Source organism: Salmo salar, chromosome 09, assembly GCF_965601325.2.
Source record: "Salmo salar chromosome 09, fSalSal1, whole genome shotgun sequence".
Taxonomy (NCBI): Eukaryota; Metazoa; Chordata; class Actinopteri; order Salmoniformes; family Salmonidae; genus Salmo; species Salmo salar.
In genome coordinates this window covers 74,834,251-74,852,590 of record NC_138299.1, presented here as the reverse complement: position 1 = coordinate 74,852,590, position 18,340 = coordinate 74,834,251, and the positions used below count along the sequence as shown (strand labels likewise).

General features: G+C 42.2%; 1 long non-coding RNA gene and 1 other non-coding gene across 2 annotated transcripts in view; one reads left to right on the top strand and one right to left on the bottom strand.

Annotated features, from left to right (window-relative positions):
* Window positions 1-6,119, top strand: part of LOC106611752 (uncharacterized) — a 67,393-nt gene extending 61,274 nt beyond the window's left edge. Inside the window, exons 3-5 of the transcript XR_014378796.1 lie at window positions 685-781; window positions 3,724-3,884; window positions 5,727-6,119. This is a non-coding gene — a transcript (uncharacterized LOC106611752). The remainder of the gene's footprint in view (window positions 1-684; window positions 782-3,723; window positions 3,885-5,726) is intronic.
* Window positions 6,120-14,089: 7,970 nt separating this feature from the next.
* On the bottom strand, window positions 14,090-17,364 carry LOC106611753 (uncharacterized). Its single transcript, XR_001330159.3, has 5 exons — window positions 17,075-17,364; window positions 15,516-15,984; window positions 15,189-15,307; window positions 14,946-15,039; window positions 14,090-14,324 (listed from the first exon to the last, which is right to left on the bottom strand). It is a non-coding gene; the product is annotated as an uncharacterized LOC106611753 (long non-coding RNA).
* Between the last annotated feature and the right edge of the window lie 976 nt (window positions 17,365-18,340).

Here is an 18,340-nt window from a genome sequence, read left to right as displayed (position 1 = left end):
GCTGTTGAAGGTCAGTTTAAATTTCAACGGCAGTAATTAGATTGCTGATTAGTCATTGCCTCCCAATGCCACTCTGAGAAATGGCTTATTGTGCTATGGGTGTGTGGAGGTAGGCTAGACAAGAGAGGGGAATGCCAGTGGCGCGTGTTGACTTAATGTCACCCATCCATTTAGCTTCTGCTCTGGTTGGCCTGGCAGGCACTGGAAACGCCAGGCTCATTCATCTCAGGTCTCCCACTCAGCGGCCACGCACATGGATTCTGTCATACCCCCCTGACACACACACACACACACACACACACACACACACACACACACACACACACACACACACACACACACACACACACACACACACACACACACACACACACGTGTGCACTTTAACACAGACGGACATAAACAACCACCCACACACACACTACAGAAACAACGACACACACACAACCACACACACCTGCAGATGCTCTCACTCCCCAGGGCGGTCATGCGTGCACATACACTCAGCCCACTCTGAAAAGCCCTGTGATTGATTGACAGACCCCAGCAGTTATTGGTATTCCAGCAGCGAGCTGCACCCACTATGAGTGACAATCGGATGGATGTTTTTGCAGGTCCAGACTCCTCATCCATTTTAAAACATTTCACCCGTCTCTCTGTCTTCTCTCCTTCTGTCTCCATCAGAAGGGCATCCCTATCGGCCAGTTCTGCAAGGACTTCAACGAGAAGACAGAAGAGCTCAAGGAAGGGAATCCCTCTGCCCATCAAGATTCATGTTAAGGTGTGATAAAAAATACTACTCACTCAGTGTACCCAGCCCTGCCCCCTACAGCTTACCCTTTCAGAGATCCTGCCTGATTTCACTGGCTGCATACCATTACCCAAGAACCTCCATTATTCATACTGTTCCACTGAAGTAAGCTTTTCCGTTTGCATTCATTAATCTAGCGTTGTCCGGGGGGACGTAAAAGTCTCCCAGAATTTAGCGCGTATAAAAGGATAGAATCATCGTAAAGAGGATAGAATCATCGTAAAGAGGATAGAATCATCGTAAAGTGGCTTTTATGATTTTTTTTTCATATGGTATTCATTTTTCATATCTCATACAGCTGCGTTTTTCTGTTAATCATTTTCGAAGTCCTCTAGCCAATTATACATGCATTGATGTCAGTGCATATGTGGAATATCTAATGAGGGAACAGATTAAGCCTTGTAAACCCCATAGGCATTGACTGACAGAAAGACTCAGAACTTTGTCCAACCCACCTGCAGCCTCGCTCTTACTCACGGGCTCCATCTGCTGGGCACTACAAGCATCTCCTCACTACCCAAATGTCCTTTTGTGTATATAAAGGAGGATACCTAGTCGGTTGTACAACTGAATGCCTTCAACTAAAATGGGTCTAACGCATTTAACCCAACCCCTCTGAATCAGAGAGGTGCGTGCGGGGGGGGCTGCCTTAATCGACATCCACGTCTTCGGCGCCCGGGGAACAGTGGGTTAACTGCCTTGATCAGGGGCAGAACGACAGATTTTTACCTTGTCAGCTCGGGGATTCGATCCAGCAACCTTTCAGTTACTGATCCAATGCTAGTAGAATTTCCCTTGCCGTGTCGATCTACTGAGTATTGTTTGTCATGCTTTATATAATACACTATATATACACCAGTATGTGGACACCCCTTCAAATTAGTGGATTTGGATATTTCAGCCTCACCCATTGCTGACAGACAGAATCAAGCACACAGCCATAAAATCTCCATAGACAAACACAGGCAGTAGAATGGCCTTACTGAAGAGCTCAGTGACTTTCAACGTGGCACTGTCATAGGATGCCACCTTTCCAACAAGTCAGTTCGTCAAATTTTGGCCCTGCTAGAGCTGCCCCGGTCAACTGTACGTGCTGTTATTGTGAAGTGGAAACGTCTAGGAGCAACAACGGCTCAGCCGCGAAGTGGTAGGCCACACAAGCTCACAGAACGGGACCTCCGAGTGCTGAAGGGCACAGCGCGTAAAAATCGTCTGTCCTCAGTTGTAACTCTCACTACAGAGTTCCAAACTACCTCTGGAAGCAACGTCAGCACAATAACTGTTCATCGGGAGCTTCATGAAATGGGATATCCATGGCCAAGCACAAGCCAAAGATCACCATGTGCAATGCCAAGCGTCGGCGTAAAGCTCACCGCCATTGGACTCTGGAGCAGTGGAAACGGGTTCTCTGGTGTGATGAATCACGCTTCACCATCTGGCAGTCTGACTGACAAATCTGGGTTTGGCGGATGCCAGGAGAACACTATTTGCCCCAATACATAGTGCCAACTGTAAAGTTTGGTGGAGGATGGTCTGGGGCTGTTTTTCATGGTTCGGGCTAGGCCCCTTAGTTCCAGTTAAGGGAAATCTTAACGCTACAGCATCCAATAACATTCTAGACAATTCTGTGCTTCCAACTTTGTGGCAACAGTTTGGGGAAGGCCCTTTCCTGTTTCTGCATGACTGGCCTGCACAGAGCCCTGACCTCAACCCCATCAAACACCTATGTGATGATTTGGAACGTCGACTGCAAGCCAGGCCTAATTGCCCAGACTTGGTTTAGCTAGTGTAGTGGAAGTGTCTCTCTCGCTGGCATGCCACAGGGCTGTTGGAACCTTGCAGCCTCGATCAGTCTTGTGTTCATTGTTCCTTCATTTCTTTCTCCCTGTCTCTGACTCATTCTGTTCAACAAAAGGATAGGAGCAGTAGCAAATCTTCCTATTTTACAAAGTCACCATCCGTAAATCAAGAGTAATTCTCGGATGTTGCTATTGTCCGCCAGATCGATGCCAGGAGATTTAGGCCATCCCAGCGAATGGCTATTTCATAGAAGAAAAATGGTGTCATTTCATTGTGAGGTCACTGATGATAGATAATTCCATTGACAAGTTAATGCAGAACAGAGACTGAGAGCAACTTCCACTTCATACAGCGTCCGTTCCACTTTCATCCGTTCCACTTTCCACTTTCATCTTGATTGATGGATTAAAACACATCTAAAAGGAACTCTCTCTTCCCTACTGTCTCTCTCGATCTCTCTTTCTGTCTTACTCTTTCTCACTGCAGCCTGACAGGACGTATGACCTGAAGATCGGCCAACCGATCTTCAAATCAAAAGCTTTGATTTGGGAATTCTAAATTCCAACAGAACATAGTGTATAAATCAATATCAAATATTTCAATGCCCTTGGACACGGGAAAAATGGGTCTTACTTCCTCAAGCAGGTGGCTGGCATCCAGAAAGGGGCCAGTAAAACCGGCAAGGTTTGGACATTGTTGGCTGGTTTCCCCCCCTCACTCCATCTCTGTAGCTGGCTGTCTGAGGCCAGGCCCGTACCGGACGGGCAGATGCAGACGTCTCACACAGGGCTTTGAGGCGGAGATTGGCCTTCTTTGATTGATGATATATTTATGATCGGGGGGGGGGGGGGGGGGGGGGGGGGCTTTGAGCCAGGCAATTACAGGCAGGAGGAAGGTAGTGGGAAAAGTGGTGGGCTAAGGAAAGAGAATTATGGATTTCCTCTTTCCGCGCCAGCTCCTCCCTTTGATCACTTCCTCGTTTTTCCCCCACTCTCCTCCACACTCTGCCCTCCTTTTTGCTCCTTACTCTTTCTCTTTCTTCCACCCTCCGCTCCCCTCGGTTTCTACATCCTATTCCCACTTTGGACTCTTATCTCTTTCTCCATCTCTAGGCTATGAGACAGCCGGAATGGTGTCTGTGGAGGGCTGTGTATGAGATCGCTCAGTTCAAGGCCCAGGATGACGCCTTCAAGATGCAGAATGCTTCCTTAGAGACGGTCGTCAAGAGCATCATCGGTTCGGCTCGCTCGTTGAGCATTGATATCGTCAACGAGTAGGACCCTTGTCTCAAAGTGCCCAGTGTCATTAATATTGTAACAATACTTGGCATTGAAAAACTCATTCTCTGTTGTACACTACCGTTCAAAAGTTTGGGGTCTCTTAGAAATGTCCTTGTTTTTTGAAAGAAAAGCACATTTCTTGTCCATTAAAATAACATAATTGATCAGAACTACAGTGTAGACATTGTTAATGTTGTAAATTACTATTGTAGCTGTAAATTGCTTTTTTTTTTTTATGGAATATCTACGTAGGCGTACAGCGGCCCATTATCAGCAACCATCAGTCACGTGTTCCAATGGCACGTTGTGTAAGCTAATCCAAGTTTATCATTTTAAAAGGTCATTAGAAAACCCTTTTGCAATTATGTTAGCACAACTGAAAACTGTTCTGCTGATTTTGAAGAAGCAATAATACTGTCCTTCTTTAGACTAGTTGAGTATCTGGAGCATCAGCATTTGTGGGTTCGATTACAGGCTCAAAATGTCCAGAAACAAAGACCTTTCTTCTGAAACTCGTCAGTCTATTCTTGTTCTGAGAAATTAGTCTTTTCCATGCTAGAAATTGGCAAGAAACTGAAGATCTCATACAACGCTGTGTACTACTCCTTCACAGAACAGCGCAAACTGGCTCTAACCAGAATAAAGAGGAGTGGGAGGCCCCGGTGCACAACTGAGCAAAAGGACAAGTACATTATTGTCTAGTTTGAGAAACAGACGCCTCACAAGTCCTCAACTGGCAGCTTCGTTAAATAGTACCTGCAAAACACCAGTCTCAACGTTAACAGTGAAGAAGCGACTCTGGGATGCTGGCCTTCTAGGCAGAGTTGCAAAGAAAAAGCCATATCTCAGACTGGCCAATAAAAAAAAATATTAAGATGGGCAAAAGAACACAGACATTGGACAGACAAATCTAAGTTTGAGGTGTTCGGATCACGAAGAACATTCGTGAGATGCAGAAAAAATGAAAAGATGCTGGAGGAGTGCTTGATGCCATCTGTCAAGCATGGTGGAGGCAATGTGATGGTCTGGGGTGCTTTGGTGGTGGTAAAGTGGGAGATTTGTACAGGGTAAAAGGGATCTTGAAGGAAGGAAGGCTATCACTCCATTTTGCAACGCCATGCCAATCCCATACCCTGTGGACGGCGCTCAATTGGAGCCAATTTCCTCCTACAACAGGACAATGACACAAAGCACAGCTCCAAATTATTAAGTCTATTTAGGGAAGAAGCAGTCAGCTGGTATTCTGTCCATAATGGAGTGGCCAGCACAGTCACCGGATCTCAACCCTATTGAGCTGTTGGGGGAGCAGCTTGACCGTATGGTACATAAGTGCCAATCCAAACTTGTGGGAGGTGCTTCAGTAAGCATGGGGTGAAATCTTTCAAGATTACCTCAACAAATTGACAACTAGAATGCCAAAGGTCTGCAAGGCTGTAATTGCTGCAAATGGAGGATTCTTTGACGAAAGCAAAGTCTGAAGGACACAATTATTATTTAAATTAAAAATCATTATTTATAATCTTGTCAGCGTCTTGACTATTTCCTATTCATTTTGCAACTCATTTCATGTATGTTTTCATGGAAAACAAGGACATTTCTAAGTGACCCCAAACTTTTGAACGGTTGTGTATGTGTTGATAGACTGGAATTAAGTGCCATTCTCATCATTGGCAAATGGTACTGTCGTGACGCACCATTATTCAGTTAGGACCACTGTATCGTTGATAAAATAGTTGTGCCATTTTATTCACTTTTTTTCTTATTTTCTCCTCTCTCTCTCCCTGTCTCTCTCACCCTGTCTCGCCTTACCTTCCTCCCTCTCATCCCACCTTCAGTTTATCGGCAGAGGATTATAACACTTTCCTGGAGGAGAAGGAGCGGTTGAGATCTGAGGCCGAAGCAGTCAGTGAAGAAGAAATGAGGACCCCCTCCCAGCCACCCCATATCCTACATATGCATTTATACTGACCCTGTACTGTACACATACCACTCACATCACACATTCTGTCAATGTCATTTACAGTAGCTCTGTATTTCTTAGCAAAATAAACTTGTATGATTTTAAGTGTAGTTGAGTGTGTTTTACGCCAATTTTCTCTCAAGGAGATTCATGTTTTCTTTAGAGTTTATTAAATACAAACGATGTGCAGAAGATGATTTAAGGAATGTATCTCATCTCTCAATATTGGCATCAAACCAAGCTGTATTAAAGGAATTTGTTATACAAATTGCTGCATCTTCTTTCATTTGCCATCTATCAAATTAAAAAACGGTTGAGTGGTCCAGGGGAAGTGGTTTCCCTGTGCTTTATATACACTGAGTATACCAAACATTAACACCTTAATATTGATTTTCGTGGCCCATGTCTCCAATGCTTCCCACAGTTGTCAAGTTGGCTAGATGTCCTTTGGGTGGTGGGCCATTCTTGATACACAAAGGAAACTGTTGAGCGTGAAAAAACCCAGCAGGTTTGCAGTTGTTGACACAAACCGGTGCGCCTGGCACATACTACCATACCCTGTTCAAAGGCACTTAAGCCTTAAAATCCTTTAACCTGTTTTCTCCCCTTCATCTACACTGATTGAAGTGGATTTCACAAGTGACATCAATAAGGGATCATAGCTTTCACCTGGTCAGTCTGTCATGGAAAGAGCAGGTGTTTGTAAAGTTTTGTATACTCTGTGTATATTCCCACACAATGAGGTTGGAATAATACTGTGAAAATGATAATTACATTTTAGTGTAATGGCTGTTTGAAAATGTTGAGTTTTGAGGGTTGGAGTTTTGGCCTGCCTGGTGACATCACCAGGTGGTATAAGTTAATAGACCAATAACAAAGAGTTTCAAACCTCTGCCAATAACAGCTAGTTTTCAGGTTGTATATCCCTCCCATTAGGCTCGTCCAATTAAGCCCATCACTCAGACCACTACCAGGCTCTTTGCTAAGAAGCTGTTTTTGTCTTTTTTTTACAATTTAAATTGTGAAACAAAAGTTAGGTACTTGTTAACCAGAAATTAGTTTATATTAAGATTATAAGGCATTGGGCCTTTAATACCACCACACCTGTTTTGAATCAGCATTTCTTTCTCAAAGGAGCAAAGCATGCATACACTTAACAAATATTTACTACTTATCCTTTTACTATAAAATATATTGCACAGCTAGTTAAATTAGTTTTTATAACTTTACACATTTACTTTATGATTCCACCCTTATAAATGTAATTTGCCTGATGATGTACAAGTGGAGAAGGACCATAGAGAATGATAGAGGCCTCTAGTGGCCAAAAAGGTCATATTAGCATGGGCAATGCCATTGAGGGTTTCCACCATTTTATTGTAGTGAACTGGGTGGGACTTCCAACTTTATTGGTTGATCCCTCCTGGTGACCCTGTTGGAGTCATGTCCAACCGGATTATCAGGAGGGATCAGCCAGTCGTGAAGAATAAAATGTACTACTTCAAAAGAGAGAGCCTCAATGGCTGCTCATGCTGTCACAGACGCTATAGATGCCGCGTTCAAAACAACTGGGACCTCGGAAATCTCAGACTTCCGACCTCAGTGCGTTCAAAACAACTGGGAACTTGGGAAAAAAACTATTTGAACAGTCATCCTACTCTGAATTCCAACTTGGGAACTCGGCCCTCTTTCTATAGCTCCGACTATAGAAATGCACTTACTCATTTTTTTATACCATGGTTATTCTCTTACAGACACCTTAAAGCATACTTTTAAATTAAATTATGTGAGCTAAACAGAAACATGAAAAAATATATACAAATATTTTCCATAAAGTATAAGTTTTAGAAAGTTCTAATGTTACTGTCCCCACTAAAGGACATGTAATTTTGTACTTTAAACATTTAAATGAAATACTGTATAATTCCATTAAATCTTATGGTGGACTGCTTTTCTGAGGAATGCCAATATGATCGACCTCTCATTGGCCAAAAAATAGCATCAGCGATCCAGGATTTATATACCTCATTGGCTGAATGGCACCATAAATCGCTATGGATCATGGTGAATGTGGTTGTAACTAGCAAAGGATCATGGTCAATGTAGTGGTTTTCATCCTGCCTGCTTGCTGGTACTACAAGCCAATCTAGCCAAATTTAGCTAGCTAGTTAGGTAGCTGTGTTTGCTATACCTAAAATGTACTCTAATCACAGGCGGCATGTGGCACTTTAATTGGGGTGGACGGGCTTATAGTAATGGCTGGAATGGAATCAATGGAATGGTATCAAACACATCAAACATGTTATCCACGTGGTTAATACCATTCCCTTCACTCCATTCCAGCTATTATTATGAGCTGTCCTCCCCTCAGCAGCCTCCTGTGACTATAATCTAACGTTATTCCTAGTTAGTTAGCTAGCCTCTGTGTCTCTCATTAGGAGAAAAACTGGAGAAGTGTTTTGATGATGATGATGGCTGAGGGTAAAGGAATGACTGGCTTTATGACTCATATTTGCCTGGGAGGAACTATACCTGTGTTGTAGCTAGCTAGTGTTAGGATTGAACTGGTTATTTGTTTGCATAACCTATATAATATAACAGAGAAGCTATGCTACAATATTTGAAATGTACATACAAGGGGGTGTAGGGGTTTTAGAGAACTGTGCATTGTGCAGTCACAAGATAAGTCAACTACTAAAGACAATAACTACACCCGGCAACAGGAAGTGCGTCACGAGGCTGGGACCAGCCTGCACGCCAACGATAGGATGAGTAAGTTTAAACCATGCTCATCCTCCCTCTGACAGGCCAGCAGTGAGCAGGAACTATCTGTCGTGTCTTTGGCTCTGCCGGATTAAGTGATATGACATGCTAACCTATAAAATTCTTTCTCTGTAATTAATATTACCTGATTAAGCTAATCATGTAAATGTAATTAACTAGAAAGTCGGTACACCACGGAAGTGTTTATAGAGCCGTTATCTTCCGAATAAACTCTTAAAGACCTATTTATATTTTACATCGATAGCAGTCAATATTAACTCTTATCTTATTTTCAGTCTCATAATGAAAGTTGTAAATTCTTGGCTATCTTCACGAACCCTGGCTAACAAGTTGAATCAGCAATACAAAATTGGGTTTAATTATTTATTTACTAAATACCTAAACTAATCACACAGAATTACAAATACACAGAATACAAATGATGTCATACAGAAAACGTCCCTGGTGGACGGAACCTGTATGATGGCTGGTTACACAAAGGAAAGGGGGTTGGGCTTGAATGAAAGAGCGGGAAGACTTAGGAACAAAGAAACAGCAGCTATGCTATTGTAAATACATTATCTTATGCATTACTAAATTACCGCCCATTTGGAAAAGGAAAATGCAATAAATATTTACTCTGAGCTGCGCTTCGGTATATTGGCCGTAGATGCTGGCCGGGTTGGCCAACAGATCTTCCTGTCCTCGGAAGAATGTCAATGGTCCGTCCTTTCCTAGCCCACGTCTACAGCGGCCGCTGCTAACTCAACGGCTAGGAAGTATAACTTCTGTAGTGAATAAGCTCAAAGTTCATACCATTCGGCACCAAAGCTCACGCCGAGGTTGGCTTAGTTCTGTACTTGACATGTGTGTCCTTATAACGCAGAGGCTGCAGACCTCACGTACTGGAACATGTGGTTATCTTTTCGTCAAAGGCTTATATAGTGGAGAGGGGGAAGGATGTGTTTCATCGTTTATAACCCCTGTCTCTTCACAGGGGCGGGCCACTGATCAAGCAGGGCACTTTCCTTATGAAAACCCAATTCTCTCATTTGGAAGCTAAAATTACATTTAATCTCCTAACAAACAATTTCAATATCAAACATTTCAATTGCATAACAATTCCATGTGACTCTGATAACTAGAGGGTGTATACTTTCCCAGGTGCAGTTTATGTCGTCCTGTCATCAGTCATAATGTCTCAGATGAGAACCGAACTGACATCCATACTCATTAAGTTCCAAAGCATATTTCCAACTGGTTTTATTACCAAAATATGGTTCCTTTTCCCCGTTTGTTTGATGTTCCCAGACTCTCTATATTTAACACAGGCTATTCAACAGTCCTTCAGTAGGGTCAGAAAGAGAGGGGAAGGGAGAAAGGTATTTATGGGGGGGGGGGGGGGGGGGGTCATAAACCTTACCCACAGGCCAACGTCATGACATATCTCTGTCAGAGTATTTCAGGGAGAACAAAGGATGTGTAGTTCTCTTCTCTGTCTGCCCTGCGTGGTGTTACAGTGAGACCGTATATACGAACATCATATTTACCATTCAAGTGTTTGCATTAATTAAAGTACAAAGAAATCAGAAGTTACTCTGTGCTAACTATTTTGTTCTGATACCAGATTCGAATTGACGCGACCCGACACTAGCTAACGTGTGTCTGTGAGATTTCTCATATTCTACACCATGCTGCTACAGTAGGAATACAGACAGTACACAATGATTGTCCATGACTGTGTAATAGCGATTTTGTCTTTCACTCACAGACAATGCCGCATGGATACAAAGAAGTTGATGAATCTCAAGAGGAGATGTGAAAGGTCCCAAAACAATCTCCCCTTGTATCAAAGTGACTCCGAACACTTCACTGCACCACCCAAACACACCAACCCCAAGAATTCCCTTTGTAGAACTCTAGTATTTATTATAAGCATTAGTAGTATATTTTGATTCTATTGTATATACACTGAGTATGCAAAACATGAAGAACACTTGCTCTTTCCATGACATAGACTGACCAGGTGAAAGCTATAATCCCTTATTGATGTCACTTGTAAAATCCACTTCAATCAGTGTAGATGAAAGGGAGGAGACAGGTTAAAGATGGATTTTTAAGAGACATGGATTGTGTATGTGTGCCATTCAGAGGGTGAATGGGCAAGACAAAAGACTGACGTGCCTTTGAATGGGGCATGGTAGTAGGTGCCAGGCGCACCGTTTTGTGTCCAGAACTGCAACGCTGCAGAGTTTTTCAACCTCCAACAGAAGCATTGGAGTCAACATGGGCCATCATGTTCACTCCAACAAGAGGGGGACAGGGGGGTGCAACTTAATATTCCTAATGTTTGGTATATTCAGTGCCATAAGTGTTCCTGCATACTGCTGTGTAAACTCACCTCGGTCTTCAGAGCAATTCAACTTTGTCTTGAATACAAGCCATGTCTACTTATTTGCTATATTGACAGGCTAATCTACTGTTTTATTGAAACATGTTTACTTGCCAACAAATTCAATTTTAAATTATACACCAACTCCATGCATCTGGAATCATTTAGTCACTTGTCAGTACACTAGTAAAAAATATATGAAACAATTATATACATATGTACGACAGCTAGCAATATCTAGACCACAATGCAGTTGTGAGCATACTTGGCATTCTATATTATACTACAACATCAGTCTAACTGAATATGGATGTTGTTGGTTGAATGTTCCAGAATTGTTATTTATTGTTTTGGGTAATGGCAGCTGGTTTAGCAAGCTTTGGCGATGTTCTTCACTACCCGCTGCTTCGACCTCTTGCAGAAGATTGGTTGGTACTGCACGTCTCTTGGAAAGACATAAAGACTGATCATGAGGATGTGTAAAACATGAAGACTGAGCATGTGGATGTGTAAATCGTACAAAAACTCATGTTCATTTGTAAACAAAAAAGGGTACAGTAGACTGGTATGTGTTTTGCTACACTCAGAGGCAATAATAGGCCATTGAGACGGGTTTGAGTTGTAGACAGTCTAGTCGTGTATTGTTGTGTATGAGCACCTACAGTTGTGCTTTTGAGTAGACAAGTACTGACAACAATAGAGTGAATAGGTTCGACGAGTATACTACAAATGTTTTATATATTATAATATAATCTTTGTATCTGAAAATCATTGTAATGTGGTTAACCTTAATCTAAATTAAAATTATTCAAATCTGAAAGATCAAATTCAACCTAAGAGCGAGTGATTCCCACGGTGAATGGCTAGGCCTGCTATCACACACTATTGCAAAGACTTTGATATTACCGTTCGCAATTGATATATATGGTGAAAACAATGTGTGGGAGGCAGAGGCACAGAAACTCACATCAATAACTTTGTCAGATAACACTGTTAAACAAAGAATTTATGCTATTGCTAGCAATCAAGAGGAAATTCAGACTGAACGACTCTCCCCAGTTTATGCGCTCCAAACGGATATTAGCTGTGAGGGCCGAGATACCCATACATTGGCCTTTGTTCTCTATGCATGTCGGGGGAAGCTATTCACAAGGACATATTGTTCTGTCTCACGGTTCCTGAGCATGAACCCTCCATAGTAACCCTCCATAGTACCCTCCAAGCTCATCATTAATCTCGAGGGCCTGGGTCTGAACCCCGCCCTGTGCAATTGGGTCCTGGACTTCCTGACGGGCCGCCCCCCAGGTGGTGAAGGTAGGAAACAACACCTCCACTTCGCTGATCCTCAACACTGGGGCCCCACAAGGGTGCGTACCCCCTCCTGTACTCCCTGTTCACCCATGACTACGTGGCCAAGCACGCCTCCAACTCAATCATCAAGTTTGCAGACGACACAACACTAGTAGGCTTGATTACCAACTATGACGAGACAGTCTACAGGGAGGAAGTGAGGGCTCTGGGAGTCTGGTGCCAGGAAAAATAACCTCTCACTCAACCTCAACAAAACAAAACAAAGGAGATGATCGTGGACTTCAGGAAACAACAGAGGGAGCACCGCACTATCCACATTGACGGGACAGCAATTGAAAAAGTGGAATGTTTCAAGTTCCTCGGCATATACATCATGGACAAACTGAAATGGTCCACCCACACAGACAGCGTGGTGAAGAAGGCACAACAGCCTTCTTGCTCATCCATATATTTATATATTCTTAATTCCATTCCTTTACTTAGATTTGTGTGTATTGGGTATATGTTGTGAAATTGTTAGATATTACTTGTTAGATATTGCTGCACTGTCGGAACTAGAAGCACAAGCATTTCGCTACACCCGCAATAACATCTGCTAAACACGTGTATGTCACCAATACAATTTGATTTGATATTATTTGAAATGGCAGAGGGGAGTTTCAGTGTGCTGCGTGGCTATATTGACAAAAAACTGATTCCATGGGATAGAATTGTGTGCTATTGCACAGATGGGGCTATATCCATAGCAGGACGGCAGGCAGGTCTCTGCACTCTAGTTATGAATGTGTCTCCTTGTGGACACATTGTATGATACACCGAGAGCAACTGGCAGAAAAAGAGCTGAGCACAGTACTCAGATATACAGATATGCTGCAGCAGGAAACTTTGATTGTAAACTACATCAACCCACATCCACTGTGCGCATGCCTGATCACTAAACTATGTGGAGATATGATGATGTTCTGTTTCACACCGAGTCTTGGTGGTTATCGAGGGGGAGCGTTGGAAACATTTTTCACATTGAGAGAGGAACTTTTGTCATTCACAATGGATGTAAAAAAAAACTTGGTTGACTTTCTGTGTAATGAAAAGAAAATGTCTCTCAAGACATATTTGGGAAACTGAACGCAAGCATGCAGGGGAAATACAGAAACATTCTACAGATGAGTGACCAAATCAGTGGATTCAGAGGAAATAATTCTTATTGGAGAGAAAGTCTTCTCTAAAGTGAATCATGCCCCCTTCCCTCAGCTGGGCATGTTTATCACAGAAAACAGCATCTGTAAGTGTAACACACGAGTGATGACTGCTCACCTCCAACGCTTGGAAGAGCACTTTGGGATCTACTGTACTTCCCAATCCTACTTCCCAAATCGTTTTGAACGGTCATCCAACTCGGGCCTCTTTCTGGAGCTCCGACTTTCCGACCAGAAGATCACTAACGTCATGATTTGACCTTGTATTTTTCAGAATTCCCAGTTGTCTTGAAAGCACTATGAAACTCATTGTACCCATCGTCATCTCAAATCTGTGTGAAGCTGGATCCAGTGCTCCCGTCTGTATTAATACCAAATATCGATCCAGGTTGGATGTGACAGCAGAGATTAGGTGAGCACTGTCCACAACGCCCCCTGGCTTTGAGAAACTCTGACGCAACATGCATCAGGCACGCCAATCTCATTAGTGGTAGTGAGATAATGTATCTTATGTCAGACTAATTTGCAATTGACTGTCATACCCCGCATTAAAAGTATGTGACAAGTATTAAAAGTATGTGATGGTGAGTTGAGAAGACGTTCAGAAATACTGTTAGAATGTTTTTTAATTGACTGCCATAGCCCCAAATATTTTATTTTTCTCCACATGGTTGGGGTCGTGAGTGTTTTCAGATATCAAAATGGGGTCGTGGGCCTAAAAGGCTTGGGAATCCCTGGTCTACAGGCTCTATGCTATTGAAGATGGTGTCAAGCTGGTGTCATCTTCATCATCATCAGCTGCAGGATTAGTCTTTAGGACACACAGTAGTCAGTGATTAGCCAACATTTTACTACCTTGTTCCCATCAATGCACACTCAAACTAGGTACTATATCAACCCACCCCCCTCATGTTAATAGATCATACATACTAAACTTCCCCCACAACAATCTGATACAGAGAAGAATTCAAGGTTCCTTCTATTAAGGCAAGTCATCCAGGTCCTGAGAAAGGAAAGAATCCCCAAACCATCACACTACCACCATGCTTGACCGTTGGTATGAAGTTCTTACTGTGGAATGCAGTGTTTGGTTTTTGCCAGACATAATCTCATCCACAAAGTTGACTGAAGTTTGCGAAAAAGCCGCTGGATGATCATCAAGACTCTTGGAAGAATGTTCTAAGGACAGATGAGTCAAAAGAATACGTTTTTAGATGACATGGATCCCATTATGCCTGGCGAAAACCAAACACTGCTAAAGGGACAGGGGCATTGGGTGTTACATAACTTTGTTTATGAAATAAGTATGTAATGATTGTGTTATTGGTTCACTCAGCTTCCCTTTTCTGATGTGAAGTTTTGGTTGAAGATCTGATACCGTTCGTGTAAAGAAATATACAAAAGTAGAGAAAATTAGAAAAGGAGAAAATACTTTTTCATAGCGCTGTATAGTCGGGGTCTCAGCATGTGTCCCTCGATGGTCATTCCGTCTCAGTTGCAGCACTCAAATCGTGGTCATCGTGTGTCTGTGAATCGCAACATTAAAGACGATGAGTGATCACAGCATTTCCACAGAGCCAGACATAATACAACTTAACCACCGAGGACAGCATTTTGTTGACAACATGGAGGTTTACAGTATGTCTACTGTGTGTGAATGATGGAAGAATCTTACCCCAGCTCTAGGTCCATTTGAGCGTGTGTGGTCACTTAGGCCTGCACATCAACCAGTACTGGGACCGTTGGAGACTTGGGATGCTTGTTCTCAGAGTGCTGCTTGAATGTCTTCGGGTTCTGCGCCAATAAAGGTCAAGTACAAAAATGGAGGAAGTTAACAAACTGTGGCTTAGATTGAATTCAAAGTTGACACAGATGATAAACTAAGGAATATGATGCAACAAACTACCACACATATGAAAGACTGTGCCACACAGGCCAGTCCAATAGCCTACACATGGAGAGGAACCTGAAGGCACATACAGTACCATCCAATACTACTCACCTGACAGACAGCGCAGGTATGGACCAGTGCTGCCTCGGCTGCAGTCTTCTGGTCCGCAGCTGCTACCTTCTTCTTAGCAGCTGCCGCCTTGGCATCAGTCAACAAGTTCAAGTTCAACTTGAGAGTGGACCATACGTTATATATCATACCATCTAAATTACTGGAGTACAGAATAACGACATCTCTAGATCTGAATGGCAGGACTGGCGTGGGTATAAGCTATTGTTCCAGCCCAGCTCATACCTGATTACAAATCATAGCCTATCGCCGTGATTCATTGTGTTGGTTACGATCAATAGATTATGTTGATCAAGTGTTAGAGCTGGGCTGGAACAAAACCCCTTCACACATTCATGCTCTTCAGGACTACCTGCAATGACTGAAACAGACCAAAGCAGGAGAACAGTGTTCCAGGTTGAAACAGCTTGCCTAGTTGAGAGGTGATGAGACTCAGGCCCACCCATTGGTTCTGGAATAGAGAAGGTGCAAATAAGGTTTGCAATTTGGCATCAATAACATGACAGTAATTCTACCTAAAAAAAAAAAACGTGTGAATACGAATTAATTTAAAACCCACCATAGCAGGTAGGACTAAATAAGGTTGCATAACCTTGCATATTAGGGCTGAGAATTTTCAGGGACCTCCCAATACGATATTATCATGATACTTAGGTGCTGATACAATATGTATTGCGATTCTCACAATTCTATATGCATTGCGATTCTATACTGCATTTTTATTGAGATTTGATGTACATATTGCTCTCTATATGTCTCCTGCAGAGAGATGAGAGAGTATGAGATTTTTTTTAAATTATTAAATAAGTGCTGAAAACACGCTGGCTTACTATTTAAAAAGAAGATAGAGAAAAATCTATAGTATGAAAAATACTGTTGTTTTGGCGGAGGTACAGCAGACTAGCGCCAGCTAACGTTATCTAGCAACAACAACAACCCCCCCTTTGAGTCAAAGTATCAATATAATATCTTCCAAAATAATATTGTGATATGTAACTGTATCAATTTTTTTCCTCCATCAGTATTGCCTACTAGCTATACTAATGATCTGCTGACCAGGCGGTAAGAGCAAACAGATCATGCTTGTCTTCCTGCAGTGAAGTAAGCACACTGTTGACTCAAGAGAGGATGCTAATCAGTTCATCTCTGAAGCCTCTCAAAAAGCCAGACCAAAATAATACAGCTAGCTAGGGTATCTACAAGTCAAGTAGTACTTAAAGTAGGCTACCCACCCCTCACCCACAGACACAAACAAACGTTATCAAGAATGCCTAGCTTCACCATTTCAATTAGTTAGTTAATAAAAACCAAAGAAAGCTTAACTCGTTTTTACGAATTTCTCATGCATTTAAATGGCTAGACAAATAGATGGCTAATTTTGATAGCTAGCTAAGCATAAGCTACCTAACTAGATAACATTTATTGTGTACATTTTAAACTTGCCCTATACAGTTCACATAATTGTCAGTTTAAACTAATTTAGCCAAGTTATTAATTACTAAATGTAGCTAACATTAGATAGTTAATCCAGAGATTCTTACTTTTGCCTCAATTCGGCTGTCTCGTCCAGATCATCATGGGCCTGCTGAGTGACGTGAAGCTTAATTTCAGGCATTTGTAGTTCTGTATGATAGCCACATTAGCAGATAATTAGCATTTCATTTTCGGGGGTAAATACAGGTGAAAATATTTCTAAAAGTCACCTTGCCCGAGAGAGAGTAACACGGTTATCAAAACGTCACACCAAGGTAAGTCTAAACGAAACAGTCCTTATTTTAAGTGTTGAATTGTGGAAAAATTATTGGGAAAATGTCCATGTTTGACCACTAGGTTTAATGGGTATTGTGACTCATACTGTGGTATTCTATAATGGCACAGATACAAAGATGAGTCCTCTATCTATCTCTATGATAGATAGAGGACAGGCTCATTTCTTGCAAACGCATTTCCGCAATGCCATTTCCAGGCACAAGGGTCATGAAGCTTAGGGTCACGAAGCCTTTCACTTTACATAAATAATTCCATATTTCTTCTAAAATAAGTAGAAATTGAAATACAACTCTTGGTCTCAGCACCTAGTTATTGGATTTTCAACATTGCAGAACCACATTTATTTTTGTAAACTTAAGTTTACAATTTTAATTGAGAAAATAAAGAGAAATGTTTGGGACAAAATTGTTGGCACCCCGGATCTACTGCTTGGTTGCACAGCTTTTGGCCAATATAACAAATGCTTTTCCGACAAATGCTTCTTGGAGCCATCAATGAGCTTGCTGCACCTTTCTACTGGCAATTTGGCCCACTCTTCAGCAGCAAACTACTGTAATTGTTCAATGTTTGAGGGGTGCCCTCCACCATCTGCTGTTTTCAGATCTCACCATAGGTTATGGATGTGATTCAGATCTGAACTCTTTGCTGGTCACTCTAGAACAGTCCCGTGTTTTTTCTTGAACCATTCCTAGGTGCTTTTTGATGTGTGTTTCGGGTTAATGTCCTGCTGGAAACCCCACAACTTTTAAACATTGAAGAATTAGAGCAGTTTGCTGCTGAAGAGTGGGCCAAATTGCCAGTAGAAAGGTGCAGCAAGCTCATTGATGGCTACAAGAAGCATTTGTCTGCAGTTATATTGGCCAAAAGCTGTGCAACCAAGCACTAGTTCCAGGGTTTTCTTTAATGGAAGATTCTCTAATGTACCGCAGGACATCTCTCTAGGCCCTCTACTCTTCTATTTTTACCAATGACCTGTCACTGGCATTAACAAAGCCTGTGTGTCCATGTATGCTGATGATTCAACCAAATATGCATCA